Source organism: Pan troglodytes, chromosome 10 (genome assembly GCF_028858775.2).
Source record: "Pan troglodytes isolate AG18354 chromosome 10, NHGRI_mPanTro3-v2.0_pri, whole genome shotgun sequence".
Lineage (NCBI taxonomy): Eukaryota > Metazoa > Chordata > Mammalia > Primates > Hominidae > Pan > Pan troglodytes.
Window position 1 is genome coordinate 115,513,517 of NC_072408.2, and position 15,759 is coordinate 115,529,275.

At 41.8% G+C, this 15,759-nt stretch overlaps 1 protein-coding gene across 5 annotated transcripts in view; it reads right to left on the reverse strand.

The window, feature by feature from the left end:
- CORO1C (coronin 1C) overlaps nucleotides 1-15,759 on the reverse strand; it is an 83,197-nt gene that overhangs the window by 56,093 nt on the left and 11,345 nt on the right. For 2 of the 5 annotated variants that reach the window (XM_054664649.2, XM_063786032.1), the window contains exon 1: nucleotides 1,606-1,879. The exons of the other annotated variants lie outside the window; for them this stretch is intronic. The gene's annotated coding sequence lies outside the window, so the exon portion shown is untranslated. Of the gene's footprint in view, nucleotides 1-1,605; nucleotides 1,880-15,759 lie in introns of those variants that run through there. 5 annotated transcript variants of the gene reach the window in all.

Here is a 15,759-nt window from a genome sequence, read left to right on the forward strand (position 1 = left end):
GTGAATCCCCAGAACACTCCAAGGAGAAACTGTGTGTCTCCAAAGACAGGGATGTGGGAGAGGGGCTACAGAGAAAATGACTGAAAGCCTGAATTAGGAGCAGCTGGACACCCAGATCCCCTCCGTCCAGGGCTGCACAACCAGGGTACTGGCCTGCCCTCTCCCCAGCAGAAGCCAGGAGAGGCCTGACTATGGGCCCTGGACTGGATGACACCCAGCACAGGTGTGAACAGGTGCCTCACTGACAGCCTGGTTCTATACAGTGGGGCCTCCAGCCCCTTGTTCCTCCTGGCTCCCAAGATACCACCTGCCTTACCCCACAAGAGATCAGACATCACTGCCCTCAGTGAGGTCCACCATTCAATGTGCCCCTCCACTCACACAGGCATAAGGTCAGCTTTTAGAACCTCACTTTTAAATGTGAATGGATATTTGAGGAAGGCCTCTCACTTGAAAAAGAGAGATGATTTTTCCTCTTCACTCAAATAGGCCAGATACCATCTAACCTCATAAAAATATGAAGATTAATATAAATATGTAAAATGCTTTGTCTTCATTGAAAGATACTATACAAATATTCTGGCTGACATACATACTAAACTACCTTAAAAAGTGATTTCCACCAGGCGCAGTGGCTCACACCTGTAATTCCAGCACTTTGGGAAGCTGAGACAGATCACGAGGTCAGGCGATCAAGACCATCCTGGCCAACATGGTGAAACCCCATCTCTACTAAAAATACAAAAATTAGCCGGGTGTGGTGGCAGGCATCTGTAATCCCAGCTACTCGGGAGGCTGAGGGAGGAGAGTTGCTTGAACCTAGTAGGCGGAGGCTTCAGTGAGCCAAGATCGCACCACTGCACTCCAGCCTGGGCGACATAGCAAGATTCCATCTCAAAAAAAAAAAAAAGTTATTTCCATATTATGCATACTTATTTTCATCCTAAATACACGTGGATAGAATGATATAGAAGTTCTTTTGCTACAATCACAGAGTAGAATGTTAGCTACAGGGCAGAGACGGTAAGAAAAGCCAGTGCTTCCGCAGTGCTGTGCTGAGTCAGGCATCTCTAAGCGGAGCTTGAAGGGCAGTGTGAGCCCATTCACTTCCAAGGTCAAATCTGATCTGGGCTCACCTGTGTACATGTGGCATAGCCGCTTTTCTTGCACAGAATGTCTCAGGCCCTCCAGGCACATAATAGAGTATAGCAATTAAGAGAGCAAACTCCAGAGTCAGACAGCCTCATAAGTGAGAAGCACAGCTGTACTATTTACTTCCTGGCCGTGGTACAGTACAGCAAGTCACTAAGTCTCCATTAAGTGTAAAATTCTCTATCCAAAAATGGGTACAATGCATATAAAGTTGAAGTGATCATTAAATGATCAATTGGTGATGGGATGGTGGCAGGAGATTCTTATGCTATAATAGTACCTTGTATGGTTAAATACACAAAATTAATCACTCAATAAATACTAGCTACTATTGTCATCCTAGTAACTGACATAAGATAATTTGGATTCAAATCTGAGCTCTGCAACATATTAGCAAATTACTTAACCTCTCTGAGCCTCAGTTTCCCATCCACAAAATGAAGGGAATGATACCTGTAATAAGAATGTAGGCCGGGCATGGTGGCTCACGCCTGTAATCCCCACACTTTGGGAGGCCGAGGAAGGCAGATCACATGAAGTCAGGAGTTCGAGACCAGCTTAGGCAACATGGTGAAACCCAGTCTCTACTAAAAATACAAAACTTAGCCAGGAGTCCCAGCTACTAGGGAGGCTGAGGCATAAGAATCGCTTGAACCTGGGAGGCAGAGGTTGCAGTGAGCCGAGATCACGCCACTGCACTCCAGCCTGGGTGACAGAGCAAGACCCTGTCTCAAAAAAAAAAAAAAAAAAAAAAAGAATGTAAACCAACCACAGACAAGAAAGCCCAGACCCAGATGACTTCACTGCTAAAGTCTATCAAACATTTAAAAAATACCAAGTACTCACAAAATTTTCCAAAGATAGAGAAGAAGGGAACACTTTCAAACTAATTGTATGAGGCCAGTATTATCCTGATACCAAAACCAAACAAAGACATCTCAAGAAAATTACAGACCAATATCTCTTATGAATACAGATGCAAAAAAATCCTCAACAATACCAGCAAACGAAATCAAGCAACACAGAAAAAGAATTAGAATTATACACCACAATCAAGTGGGATTTATCCTAGGAATGCGAGGTTGGGTCAACATCTGAAAATCAATTAATGTAACACATTATATCAATAGAAGAAAAAAAAAATCACACAATTATCTCAGACACAGAAAAAGCATTTGAGGTTGGGCATGGTGGCTCATGCCTGTAATCCCAACACTTTGGGAGGCTGAGGCAGGGGGATCACTTGAGGTCAGGAGTTCAAGACCAGCTTGCGCAACATGGTGAAACCCCATCTCCACTAAAAATACAGAAGTTAGCCAGGCATGGTGGTGGGCACCTGTAATCCCAGCTACTCGGGAGGCAGAGGCAGGAGAATTGCTTGAACCCGGGAGATAGCAGTTGCAGTAAGCCGAGACAGTGCCACTGCACTCCAGTCTGGGCAACAGAGTGAGACTCTGAATCAAAAAAAAAAAAAAAAGCATTTGACAAAATTAAATACTCTTTCATGATAAAACACTCAAGAAATTAGGAATAGAAGGGAATTTCCTCAACCTGATAATGGGCATCCATGAAAATACCACAGCTAACTCAATATTCAATGGCGAAAGATGCCTTCTCCCTGAGATCAAGAATAAGATGAGCTTGTCCACCCTTGCCACTTCTATTCAGGATTGTAGTACAGGTTCTAGCCAAGGCAATTAGGCAAGAAAAAGGAGTAAGAGACATTCAGATTGGAAAGAAAGAAGTAAAACTATTTCTGTATGCTGAAGACATGATCTTATATACAGAAAATCCCGAGGAATCCACTAAAAGAACTAGTAAGTGCAGTAAGGTTGCAGGATACAAGATTAATATATAAAAATCTTTTTTTTTTTTAAGATGGAGTCTTGCTCTGTCACCCAGGGTGGAGCGCAGTGGTGCAATCTTGGCTCACTGCAACCTCCGCCTCCGGGGTTCAAGCGATTCTCCTGTCTCAGCCTCCCGAGTAGCCGGGACTACACTGCACCCAGCTAATTTTTGTATTTTTAGCAGAGACAGGGTTTCACTATGTTGGTCAGACTGGTCTCAAACTCTTGACCGCAGGTGATCCTCCTGTCTTGGCCTCACAAAGTGCTGGGATTACAGGTGTGAGCTACCATGCCTAGCCGTATTTTTATAAAATCATAACAAACAATCCAAAAGTGAAATTAAGAAAACAATTCCACTCACAATACATCAGAAATAAAATACTTAGAAATAAACTTAATCAAGGAGATGAAAGACTCATACTCTGAAAACTCAAAATACTGTTGAAAGAAATTAAAGACACAAATGAATGAAAAGAAATTCCACGTTCAAAAATCAGAAGACTTAGCATTGAGATGGCAATATTCCCCAGACTAAGATATAGATTTAATGCAATCCCTATCAGACTCCCAGAAGAATTCTTTGTAGAAATGGATGAAGGGATTGATTGGAACTGCAAGGGATCCAAAAATACCCAAATGACCCTGGGGAGAAAAAAGAGAAAAAGTTAGGAAGACTCCTATTTCCTGATTTCAAAACTTACCTCACTACAAAGCAACAGTAATCAAGACTGTGTGGTACTGGAATAAGGACAGACATTTATATCAATGGAATATAATTAAAGTCCAGAAGTAAACTCATACATCTTTGGTCAACTGATTTTCAACAAGAAACCAGTCACAAAAATCGACATACTAATTTATATGAAAGTCCAGAATAGGCAAATCTAGAGAGACAGAAAGTAGATTCATGGTTGCTTAGAGTTTTGTGGGTTTTTTTGGTTTGGTTTTTTTTTTTTTCTGAGATGGAGTCTTGCTCTGTTGCCCAGGCTGGAGTGCAATGGCTCAAACTCGGCTCACTGCAACCTCTACCTCCCAGGTTCAAGCAATTCTCCTGCCTCAGCCTCCCAAGTAGCTGGGATTACAGGCGCCCGCCACCATGCCCAGCTAATTTCTGTATTTTTAGTAGAGACAGGGTTTCACCACGTTGGTCAAGCTGGTCTCAAACTCCTGACCTCAGGTGATCTGCCCACCTTGGCCTCCCAAAGTGCTGGGATTACGGGCGTGAGCCACCGTGCTCGGTCTATTTATTATTTTTTTAGAGACAGAGTCTCACTCTGCACTCAGTGTAGTGGTTCAATCATAGCTCATTGCAGCCTGAAACTCCTGAGCTCGAGCAATCCTCCCACCTCAGCCTCCCAAGTAGCTGGGACCACAAGCATACGCCACCACACCAGGCTAATTTTTTTTTTGGTAGAGATGGGGGTCTAACCATGTTGCCCAGGCTGGTCTCTAACTAATTGCTGGCTTTAAGGAATATTTCCATCTCAGCCTTCCAAACTGCTTGGATTATAGGCATTAGCCACCATGCCTGGTGTGTTTCTTTTAAGGTAATGAAAATGTTCTAAAATTGACTGTGTTGATGGTTGCAGATTATTTGATTATATATATATACTATAAACCGCTGAACTGTACACTTTAAATGAGTGAACTGTCTAGTATGTGAATTGTATCTCCAAACTGTTTTTTTAAAAAAACTATAAAGTACTCAGCATAGAATCTGAAGCATAGTACATACTGTCTAACAAATGTTGGCAATTATTATTTAAGAGCCCAGTAATAGCTTTTCCCTATCCAGGGAGAAAACCTAAGCAAGTCCCTACTGATTATGGGCTAAGAGTAGAATTTTCATATAAAAGAACCGGCACCACTTATCAAGGACTCTTTACAGAATTTTATGTTCTCCCATTTCAGCACGGTATTTCTGCAGTTTAATTTCTCTGCAAACAAAGGAAAAATTGGGAACTATCCCAAACACAAAAACTTCCTCTTCTTAAGAGAGCTGTCTGCATTGTCAAATGGTATTAGTGTTTTACCACTTTAAAAACTGTTCAGTTATAAACTTCCAAATTAAGATGGCATATCACCAAACTTAGGAGTTCTGTTATCAGCTATATTGTCCCAAACTGATCAAATCATAAATTAGATGACTAAAATGTCCCCCTAAAACTAAAGCATTTTATAAAGGGATCTAATTCTCAAAAAAGAAAAAAAAAAGAGTAAATGAAAAAATCCTGAACTAACACAATAGGCACAAATTCCAAGGAAATACTAGGTATGATTTTAAATGTCCTGTCAGAGAGTGGTTCAACTTTGGAAAAGCTGCTTGCTCATTAGGTCTTTTAAGTACAAGTTCTTAAAACTGCATAGGCTTTCCCTTGCTTGCAACAGTAAGATCATCTCAGTAATAAAGAGGAAGACGATGTAGCAGTAAGTTATTCACTAAGCAAATCAAAGGAATATTTACAAGTTTCAAAATAAACTTACTTTCAATGGGAGATAATGCAACAGAGTTTTTAACCTCTACAAAACATGGGAAATACAAACCTTACTTGTTTTTTTAAGATGTAATTTATCACTCTCTTCCTATTTTCCAATACAACAGCAACTATTCTAGAATGGTTTTTATTATAATAAAAATTGATACACCTTTGAGACAATGCAGGAATAGGTTGAGAACACAGGCTCAACTATGAGATGCTCTCTCTGGGCGTTGGTTGAAACCTCTATCTTAGAAACATGGACAGTTGTCTCCCTCACCAAGTTTTCCAGGTGATACTGAAGGCCAAAAAGGAGGATTACGGGCTGCTCTGCCTATGGAGTAATCATTCTTTTATTCCTTTACTTTCTTAATAAACTTGTTTTCACTTTAAAAAGAAAAAAAATGGATTACGGGACAGGTTTTGACTATCCAGCAACTGTCATAATAAATTTTTAATAAGGAGATAACACACTCCTCTTTTTATCTTCAAATAAAATGTAAAAGCTGATAACTAATATTCATAATACTTAACATCTAAGGAAACAAAAAAGTTAAATTTTTTCTTTTTTTTTTTCTTTTTTTTTGAGACAGAGTCTCGCTCTGTCACCAGACTGGAGTGCAGTGGCACAATCTCAGCTCACTGCAACCTCCACCTCCCAGGTTCAACGATTCTCCTGCCTCAGCCTCCCGAGTAGCTGGGACAACAGGTGTGCGCCACCACACCCTGCTAATTTTTGTATTTTTAGTAGAGATGGGGTTTCGCCATGTTGGCCAAGATGGTCTCGATCTCTTCACCTCATGATCTGCCTGCCTCAGCCTTCCAAAATGCTGGGATTACAGGTGTGAGCCACCGCGCCTGGCCTAAAATTTTTCTTACATGTTGGGTGAATATTTTAACCAAGAACAAGTAAAAATAAGGTCTACCTCTATGGTTTAAAGGCTTTATGTGTCAGAGAAAATTTGTACTCTTGCAATAAAACCTTCATCTTATTAGTCAGGTGATAATCCTCAACCTCTAGGAGAGTGTAAAGGCATGCTTCTTATAATACTACCATGTGAAGTTAAATGTACAAAATTTACATGCCAGGCACAGTGGTTCATAGTTGTACTCCCAGCATTCTGGGAGGACAAGGCAGGAGGATGACTAGAGTCCAGGAGTTCGAGACCAGCCCAGGCAACATAGCGAGACCCCATATCTACAAAAAATAAAAAAAATTAGCTGGGTGTGATGTTGTAGTATACCCCTGCGGTCCCAGCTACTCGGGGAGCTGAGGTGGGAGGACTGCTTGAACCCAGGAAATCAAGGCTGCAGTGGGCCATGATCATGCCACTGCACTCCAGCCAGGGTATCAGAGCAAGACCATGTCTCAAAACACAAAATACAAAAGAAAGAAAAGGGCCGGGCATGGTGGCTCACGCCTGTAATCCCAGCACTTTGGGAGGCCAAGACAAGTGGATCGCCTGAGGTCAGGAGTTCGAGACCAGACTGGCCAACATGGCAAAACCCCATGTCTACTAAAAATACAAAAATTAGCTGGGCTTGGTGGTACATGCCTGTAATCCCAGCTATTCGGGAGGCTAAGGTAGGAGAATTGCTTGAACTTGGGAGGCAGAGGTTGCAGTGAACCGAGATCGCGTCACTGCACTCCAGCTTGAGTGACAGCAAAACTCCAGATCGCGTCACTGCACTCCAGCTTGAGTGACAGCAAAACTCCGTCTCAAAAAAAAAAAAAAAAAAAAAAAAAAAAAAAAAACTTATCTTATAAGCTATATAGGAAACATGTAGGGTGTTAGGAGGAAAAAATGCAGACAAGACAGGGTATTTATATTGCAACAGCACCAAATAAAATACACTCAAAACACCTGAGTAAATGTTACATTTTCTCTATTCTACTTCCATCTCATAAAAAATGACAATTTTGACATTTTTCCTGTTTATTGAAAAGCTATCTGTTTAAAGATTCCAGCAGATGTACTTCTATGGTTCATATGAAAGGAAACACATCCTGCTAGGAACACATACAGGAAAACCCCTACTAGTAGCAAAATCCTGCTCAGCCCATTTGCTGAGACCATTCCAGGGCGTCGATTACTCAAGCGTTCAGTGGGCAGAGAATGCTCCCTCAGCCAGTGGCAACCACAAGACTCTAAAATGTCCCATTAGAGGAAAGACCATGTTTCCTCCAAGCCACTGTTACCTGTATGGCAGGTACTTTAATGTAGAAGAGATCCGATGTGTTATTTAATAGAAAAAGGCAGGTAAGACAGCAGATGAGGAGACAAATATCCTAAACTCAGTTATTTAAATGACAATGCCAACAGTAAAAAATTCCTTTTAAGAAGATGGAGGCCGGGCAGGGCGGCTCACACCTGTAAATCCTAGCACTTTAGGCAACTGAGACAGGTGGATTGCCCGAACTCAGGAATTCGAGACCAGCCTGGCCAACATGGTGAAACTCCATCTCTACTAAAATACAAAAAATCAGGTGGGCGTGGTTGCAGGTGCCTGTAATCCCAGCTACTCAGGAGGCTGAGGCATGAGAATTGCTTGAACCCAGGAGGTGGAGGTTGCAGTGAGCCAGGATTGTGCCACTACACCCCAGCCTGAACAACAAGCGAAACTGTCTCAAAAAAAAAGGAAGTGGGAAATGTAATAATATATAAGCCTACACAGAATACACATTCACTAGAGAGCAGACACCCAAAGCAAATATAGGAGGTACTCTGATTAAATATAAAAATTTGGCCAGGCACGTTGGCTCACGCCTGCAATCCCAGCATTTTGGGAGGCTGAGGTGGGAAGATCGCTTAAGGCCAGGGGTTCAAGACCAGCCTGGATAACATAATGAGACACTGTCTCTAAGAAGGCTGATGCAGGAAGACTGCTTGAGCCCAGGAGTTTGAGGCTGCAGTATGCTATGATCATGCCACTGCACTCTAGCAAGATCATGTCTCTTTAAAAAAAAAAAAAAAAAAAAATCATCATTTCCGAATATGAGATAGCTGAGCTTTTTCAAATTTTCTAAATTAAATCCAGCAGTGACACTCAAAGAAAGAATTTACCTAACGAATTGCATATTTCTACTGCATGCAACTCTTTAACAGATTCATACATGAGACATTCCAAGAAAAAAAAACATGCCTTACCTATTTTAATAGAAGCTGTTTTTAAAAAAGGAAGAAAAAAGACCACATGCAACATTTGCTATAAAGCACAGCAAAATGTCAGATACACAACAGATCTCCTCATACACAGCAGTTTTGGCTGAAAGAGATTTGCATTCCACTGCTGATATGGACTTGTTGAAAAAAATGTTTTTTCTAGAAAAACTATTGACCACATAGCATGGCCGACTGACTGCAAGTATGAATAGCCTTGATGTTGGTTCAATTGATTATGACACCAGGAATGGTAAAAATTAAGGGAAAAAAATTCACATGTATTATATAGCCTTCCAAATAGTTTCATCCCATCATTATTAATCCAGGTAACAGGTAAGATGCCAAGAATGAGGCATACCAGTAAAAATGCATTTTGTTTCAATTCAATAACTCAATATCATTTAGTTTTTAAAGTTTCTAAGAATAAAGAGAAAATGCAAATAAGATCTACCAAGAAGCCTCCAGGCTCGGGCCTCACAGAGCTAGGCCTGGAGAGAGTTCCGAAGCTCATCAATTCCAGGCCCGTCACGTTTCAGCCTGAAGACGTATAACTCCTCCAAAGATAAAGAACTTCGGAGAAAGATGCAGTGACCTTGAACTACAAAGTACGGAGCAGTTCCAACTTTTCAGCCCATGAACTGTCATACTTTTCCAACAATCAATCCCGAATCATATATACAATTCAGTTTCTCCACATCAGCCAACAATGGCACTTAGAGCTCTGTCCTGTGGGTGCTGCTTTGACAGCCCCCAGTCCAGTTGGCCAGTTTGTGTAACACTTTAAATGTGAAACTGCACTTTGCCTACACTTTATAAATATGAGTAAAAATGGAAAAATCAGAATACAGAAACCAGCTGTAGGCATTCAAATGTACTGAGACAAACAAGAGGGTATCTGTTATGACCAAGGAAGCAAATCTTACTTCTCACTGAAAATCCTTAGCTTAGCCAGAGGACTATGTGCTCATTTGTCCAAGAAAAGAACAACCTGGGCCGGGCACAGTGGCTCACACCTATAATCCCAGCACTTTGGGAGGCCGAGGTGGGCGGATCACGAAGTCAAGGGATTGAAACCATCCTGGCCAACATAGTGAAACCCCATCTCTACTAAAAATACAAAAATTAGCAGGGCGTGGTGGCGCACAACTGTAGTCCCAGCTACTCAGGAGGCTGAGGCAGGAGAATTGCTTGAACCCAGGAGGCAGATGTTGCAGTGAGCCAAGATCGCGCCACTGCACTCCTCCAGCCTGCAGCCTGGCAACAGAGCGAGAGTCAGTCTCAAAAAAAAAAAAAAAAAAAGAGGAACAACCTGAAAGAGCATGCATAAAACACTAGAAACACACACACACCCCAAGGATAGTATCTAAAAGGTGAGACATTACAGGTGTGGTGGTTCACACCTGTATTCCCAGAACTTTGGGAGGCTGAGCTCAGGAGTTGGAGACCAGCCTGGGCAACATGGCAAAACTCCATCTCTACCAAAAATACAAAAAATTAGCCGGGCATGATGGCGCATGCCTGTGGTCCCAGCTACTCAGGAGGCTGAGGGCAGGAGGATCGCTTGAGCCCAGGAGGCAGAGGTTGCAGTAAGCCAAGATCACGACACTGCACTCCAGCCTGGGGGACACAGTGATACCCCAAAAAAATTAAAATAAAAATAAAAGGTGAGGTATAATAAAGAGGTATTATACTTTTTAAAGTTTTCAAAGAAGAGCACTCGTATATTTACATTTTATAATCTATACTCATTTTAGGAACTTCTTACAAAGAGACTTGGTTGGGGACCACCTAAAGTCAAACCTAAGCACTCACTGGCAATGTGAAGCAGAAAGCAGTGAGCGCATTGCAGAGCGCAATGTGACGCTATGAAAATGACTGCCGAAAATCAAGTCTGACAAGAAGTAAAATGAGCAGCAAAACAGTAACACATAATGAACCTGAAGACAAAAGATAAAATTCCTAAAACTGGGCTGGGTGTGGTGGTTCATACCAGTAATCCCAGCACTTTGGGAGGCTGAAGCAGGAGGATCCCTTGAGCCCAGGAGTCTGAGGCTGCACTGAGCTATTATTGCACCACTGAACTTGATACCAAAAGACAAAGCGAAACCGTGTCTCTTAAAAAAACAAAACAAAACAAAACAAAACTGTAATTCCCTCACATCTTATTAAAGAGAGACCCTTTTATGAACTAAAAGATGCCATAATGAGGCCTGTAACTCACTTAAAATATAATAGAAATGACACTACAGAAATTTTGCAGTTACTAAAATGTGAGAATATATAAGGACTTCGAAATCATCTCTAGCTCTTCAATGACAGAAATATATATTTCTATTACAGAGATAATGTGCAAGGATGACATGTTTACAACCCTCCACATCTCCCAATTTTCTGCTTATCACCAGCATCTTTATAACACAACCACCTCTTTTGGTCCCTGGAGGTTTGAAAAAGCATTGCTGAAGAAACGTCCCTTGGGAAGACAAAGGCAGGCGCTACCTGACCCCCCTCCTCCCTCCCCCCCTCCCCCCCCAATACTCACAACACTGCAGAACCATATAAAATCGCCTGAGGCAGCAGCCATCTCCCTAAAGTGCACCACTGGAGACCAGACTCAGAAGCTTAATTCTGTGTCTCTCTTCAAAGAGCAGAACACAACTCAAAGAGCCAAATTAATCCCAAGAGGTCTCACACCAACCGCAAAACTTTTATAGACATGAGTGACCTAGCAATCTCACTTAAAAATTAATCCTTGAGGCCGGGCGGGGTGGCTCACACCTGTAATCCCAGCACTTTGGGAGGCCGAGGCGGGTGGATCACAAGGTCAGGAGATGAGACCATCCTGGCTAACACGGTGAAACCCCGTCTCTACTAAAAATGCAAAAATTAGCCAGGCGTGGTGGCACGCGCCTGTAATCCCAGCTACTCGGGAGGCTGAGGCAGGAGAATCGCTTGAACCCGGAAGTTGGAGGTTGCAGTGAGCCAAGATCGCCACTGCACTCCAGCTTGGCAATAGAACGAGACTCTGTCGCAAAAAAAAAAAAAAATCCTTGAATATGTTTCTAAACATTCTTTCTATATTGATGACCTACTTTTCTTATCAACAACTGGTAAAAAACACACTGTGTATGACAGTTCAAACTCGTTAAGTCTGTTTTTCACTACTTAGTCATATGGAGTAGACAATAAAATTTTATTAATTATTTGGCAATACTGTTATACCAGGAAATGAAATTACTGGATGCTCATATCTTAAAAAGGGATGGGGGGTATTTTTATTAATAACTTCATAAGGCTAGTCACAGGCAAAACTGCAGTGTCAAAAAACAAAATAATCACCTTCACCTGAAGAATTTCAGCCTTCCCTTTTTAACCCATACCTTGGGCAAGCGGAGATTAAATGGATTAAATGAACATGTACTCCTGACAGTGTTTCAAAGGAACATTAAGGAAGAGTAGGAAAATCTCTGGCTTGGACGTCAGACACAAATTTATCTTGACATAGTTACCTACCCAGCTAGATCATTTTGCTCCTCTGGTTGTTTGTTTCTTCATCTATAAAATGGAAGAACTAAAATAAATGATTTCTAGGGTCCTATCAGAGTCTACAGGAAATCCTTCTTTCACTGGGATACAGTCCACATCCCCCCCAGTAAAACAGACACAACTCACTGCAAACCACATTACTTACTAACATCCACAGGGTTATACGTATTACATATATGCTCAACTATGAATGTTGAATAGGTCCTTAATCCCAGTCATTCTTTTATTCAACAACTATTCACTGGGCTTTGACCATGCGCCTAGCACCATGCTAGACATGAGAGACACAACTGCGAGCAAGCAGACCTGGCCCCTGTTCTCATGGAGCTTACATTCCACTGCAGGAGACACAACACAATCAGATATTCGTGGAAACATTAGCATGCCGCTGTGGCAAGTGCTGGAATGCAGAAGAACACAAGGTAACTGAGTCAATAATCGGGGAACAGAAGCAGTCAGAGAAGCGACGCTTAAGCTGAAATCAAAGAATGAGAAGTCAACTGGGCAATAAGAGAAGAAAAGTGAGTCCCAGCTGGGAGGAACAACAAAATATCAAAAGTCTGTATCAAAAGCAATCACTTGTCAGAATCTGGACTACTTAGCCCACAGAGGCTGGAGCCCAGAGAGCAAGGGTAGAAGAGGCTGCGAGGTCAGCAGAACCCGGATCACAGAGGGCTTTCTAGGCCATGTTAAGGATTTTATCTGTACTTGCAGTCTTGGGAGCCATAGGAAATTTTTTAAGTATGAGTACATGACATAATTAGACTTGCATTTTAAAAGCTCACGCTGAATGAAGCTGGAGAATGGATCTGCACGTGGGAGCATCTGAAAGGATTCAGGGAAGCTAGTTAGGAAGTCACTGCACTTGTTGTCCAGGCCACAAGTCACAGTCCCAGTAGAAACAGAGATGATGGAGCCAGAAGACTTGAAGTCAACTGAATTTAAAACTGTTTTAGATATGAAGGGTGCATCAACAGTGATGCCTAATTTGACTCATGCAACCAGATGGTTGGGGGTGCCTTCCCACCTTCTCTTTGGTGTGGAGACTTACTACCTCTTAGTAGTAGCTTCAAAGAGCCTTCTGTTGACAAGTAAGGTATCTGAAAAGAGTAAAACCATGGGAAAAATACTTTAAAATTTATTTTTTAAAACATAATTACCTTTCCACATTAATAATTGGATCCATGGCTTTAAAATTATGTACTTTTGCTCGCAAAAGTGTCTGGAGCTTGAAGAAAAACGTATTGAGCATGCTATTTGAAAATGAAAACTAGGCCGGGCACAATGGCTCACACCTGTAATCTCAGCACTTTGGGAGGCCAAGGCGGGTGGATCACCTGAGGTAAGGAGTTCAAGACCAGTCTGGCCAATATTGTGAAACCCCATCTCTATTAAAAATACAAAAATTAGGTCAGGCCTGGTGGCTCACGCCTGCAATCCCAGTACTTTGGGAGGCCAAGGCGGGCAGATCACAAGGTCAGGAGATTGAGACCACCCTGGCTAACACGTTAAAACCCCATCTCTACTAAAAATATAAAAAATTAGCCAGGCGTGGCAGTGGGTGCCTGTAGTCCCAGCTACTCGGGAGGCTGAGGCAGGAGAATGGCATGAACCCGGGAGGCATGAACCTGGGAGGCGGAGCTTGCAGTGAGCTGAAATCGCACTACTGCACTCTAGCCTGGGCGACAGTGAGACTCCGTCTCGAAAAAAAAAAAAAAATACAAAAATTAGTGGGGTGTGGTGGCACATGCCTGTAATCCCAGCTACTCAGGAGGCTGAGGCAGGAGAATCACTTGAACCCGGGAGGCAGAGGTTGCAGTGAGCAGAGATCATGCCACTGTACTCCAGCCTGGGCAACAGAGCAAGACTCCACCTCAAAAACAAAAAGAAAGAAAGAAAAGAAAAGAAAATGAAAACTAACACTGTTTAAAATAAAAATCTCCCTATGTTTCCGGAATTTTCAGACATCCTATAGAAATAGGAAAGTATAGCGCTTACAATCTTACTGCACCTTAGGAAAAATAATTTTGTCTGCCTGATCCCTTTTGGTAAAATTAAAAATATTTCCTTATCAGCATATGCATCTTCTAAAGCGAAGGAAAAAACAAAACAAAACACTCAATATCAGTATCTATAATAGAGTACAAGAAACTAAGAATTTAACTCACTGGAGAAAATGTAGTTACTACCAAATACTTTACCACCATTCAATACCTTTAGAAGAAGGTCTCAGGCTCTTCAGGAAGAAAACAGCACACATTCAATTTCACCAATAAAATGAAAATATCTCTAGGGAAGTGAAGACAAATAAACACAGCCCACTTTCAGAAGGAAACATTTGGGCTAAATATTCTAAGAGCAAATACTCTACTACAAAAAGCTTTTATCAGCTGTAGCTGGTAAAACTGTAGCCCTAACTCTCCCAAATCCATTTTCCTTCCAAACTGTATCAAGACTTGAAAATTATAATCTTTAATTCTCTATGCTAAATTAATTGGACATCACAATAGTAACTAAAGAGAAATTATCTATTCCTTATGAAAGTAGGACAAATAATTTTAAGTAGAAGGCCAGCAAAAAGATCCAGGGGCTTCCTATCCCTAATACTTTTTTAAACAACTACATTTATGGTTTATGGTACCCTCAAAAAACTACCAGAAATAACACACACACGTATACACACAAATGCAATTACAAAATAATTCATTTTTTGTGACCACTTATCGTGAATACAATATAAACCAAAGTCTACAGTTTTTCAGACTTTAGTATGTATAAATGAACTCCTAAGCGATTAGATCATTTTAACAGTTGTAGTGGTGCACAATTCACCCTATCTTAACTTACTCGGTCCTTGTCAAATTCTCAAGTCAAACGAATTCTCAAATACATTAAATCCTTGGGGCTCCAGGAGTCACTCAAATGCCCTAAGGCCTGCCCTATGATTTCTCTGGTGCTGGGCAGGGCACACCTAGAGGTCCACTGCAGACAAACCTCCACCTTCACCTCCTCCTCCAGGGAGAACATAAGGCTATTTAATGACAATAGCGCATTAAAGGATGAGAAACTCAAAAAGAGAAAGATAGTGAAGGAAAACAGCTTTTCCAATGGCTACCTTAACTTTAAATCCCCTTGACAGAAATTATGGTTCTTGCCATATCTATCTTCATTGTTAAATGAAAGCATGCTTCCATTGGGATGTTACTTCGTTGACTCTAAAGTCAAACTTGTTAACCAGGCCAGGCACAGTGGCTCACGCCTATAATCCCAGCACTTTGGGAGGCTGAGGCGAGAGGATCACTTGAGCCCAAGAGTTGGAAACCAGCCTGAGCAACACAGTGAGACCCCGTGTCTACAAAAATATTAAAACATTAGCCAGGCATAGTGGCGTATGCCTGTAATTCCAGCTACTCGAGAGGCTGAGGTGGGAGGATCACTTGAGCCTGGGAGGGCGACGCTGCATTGAGCCTCAATCACACCACTGCACTCCAGCCTGGGTGACAGAGCAAGACCCTGTCTCAAACACTCATACAGACACACACACACGCACACACAAACTTGCTAACCAGAGCT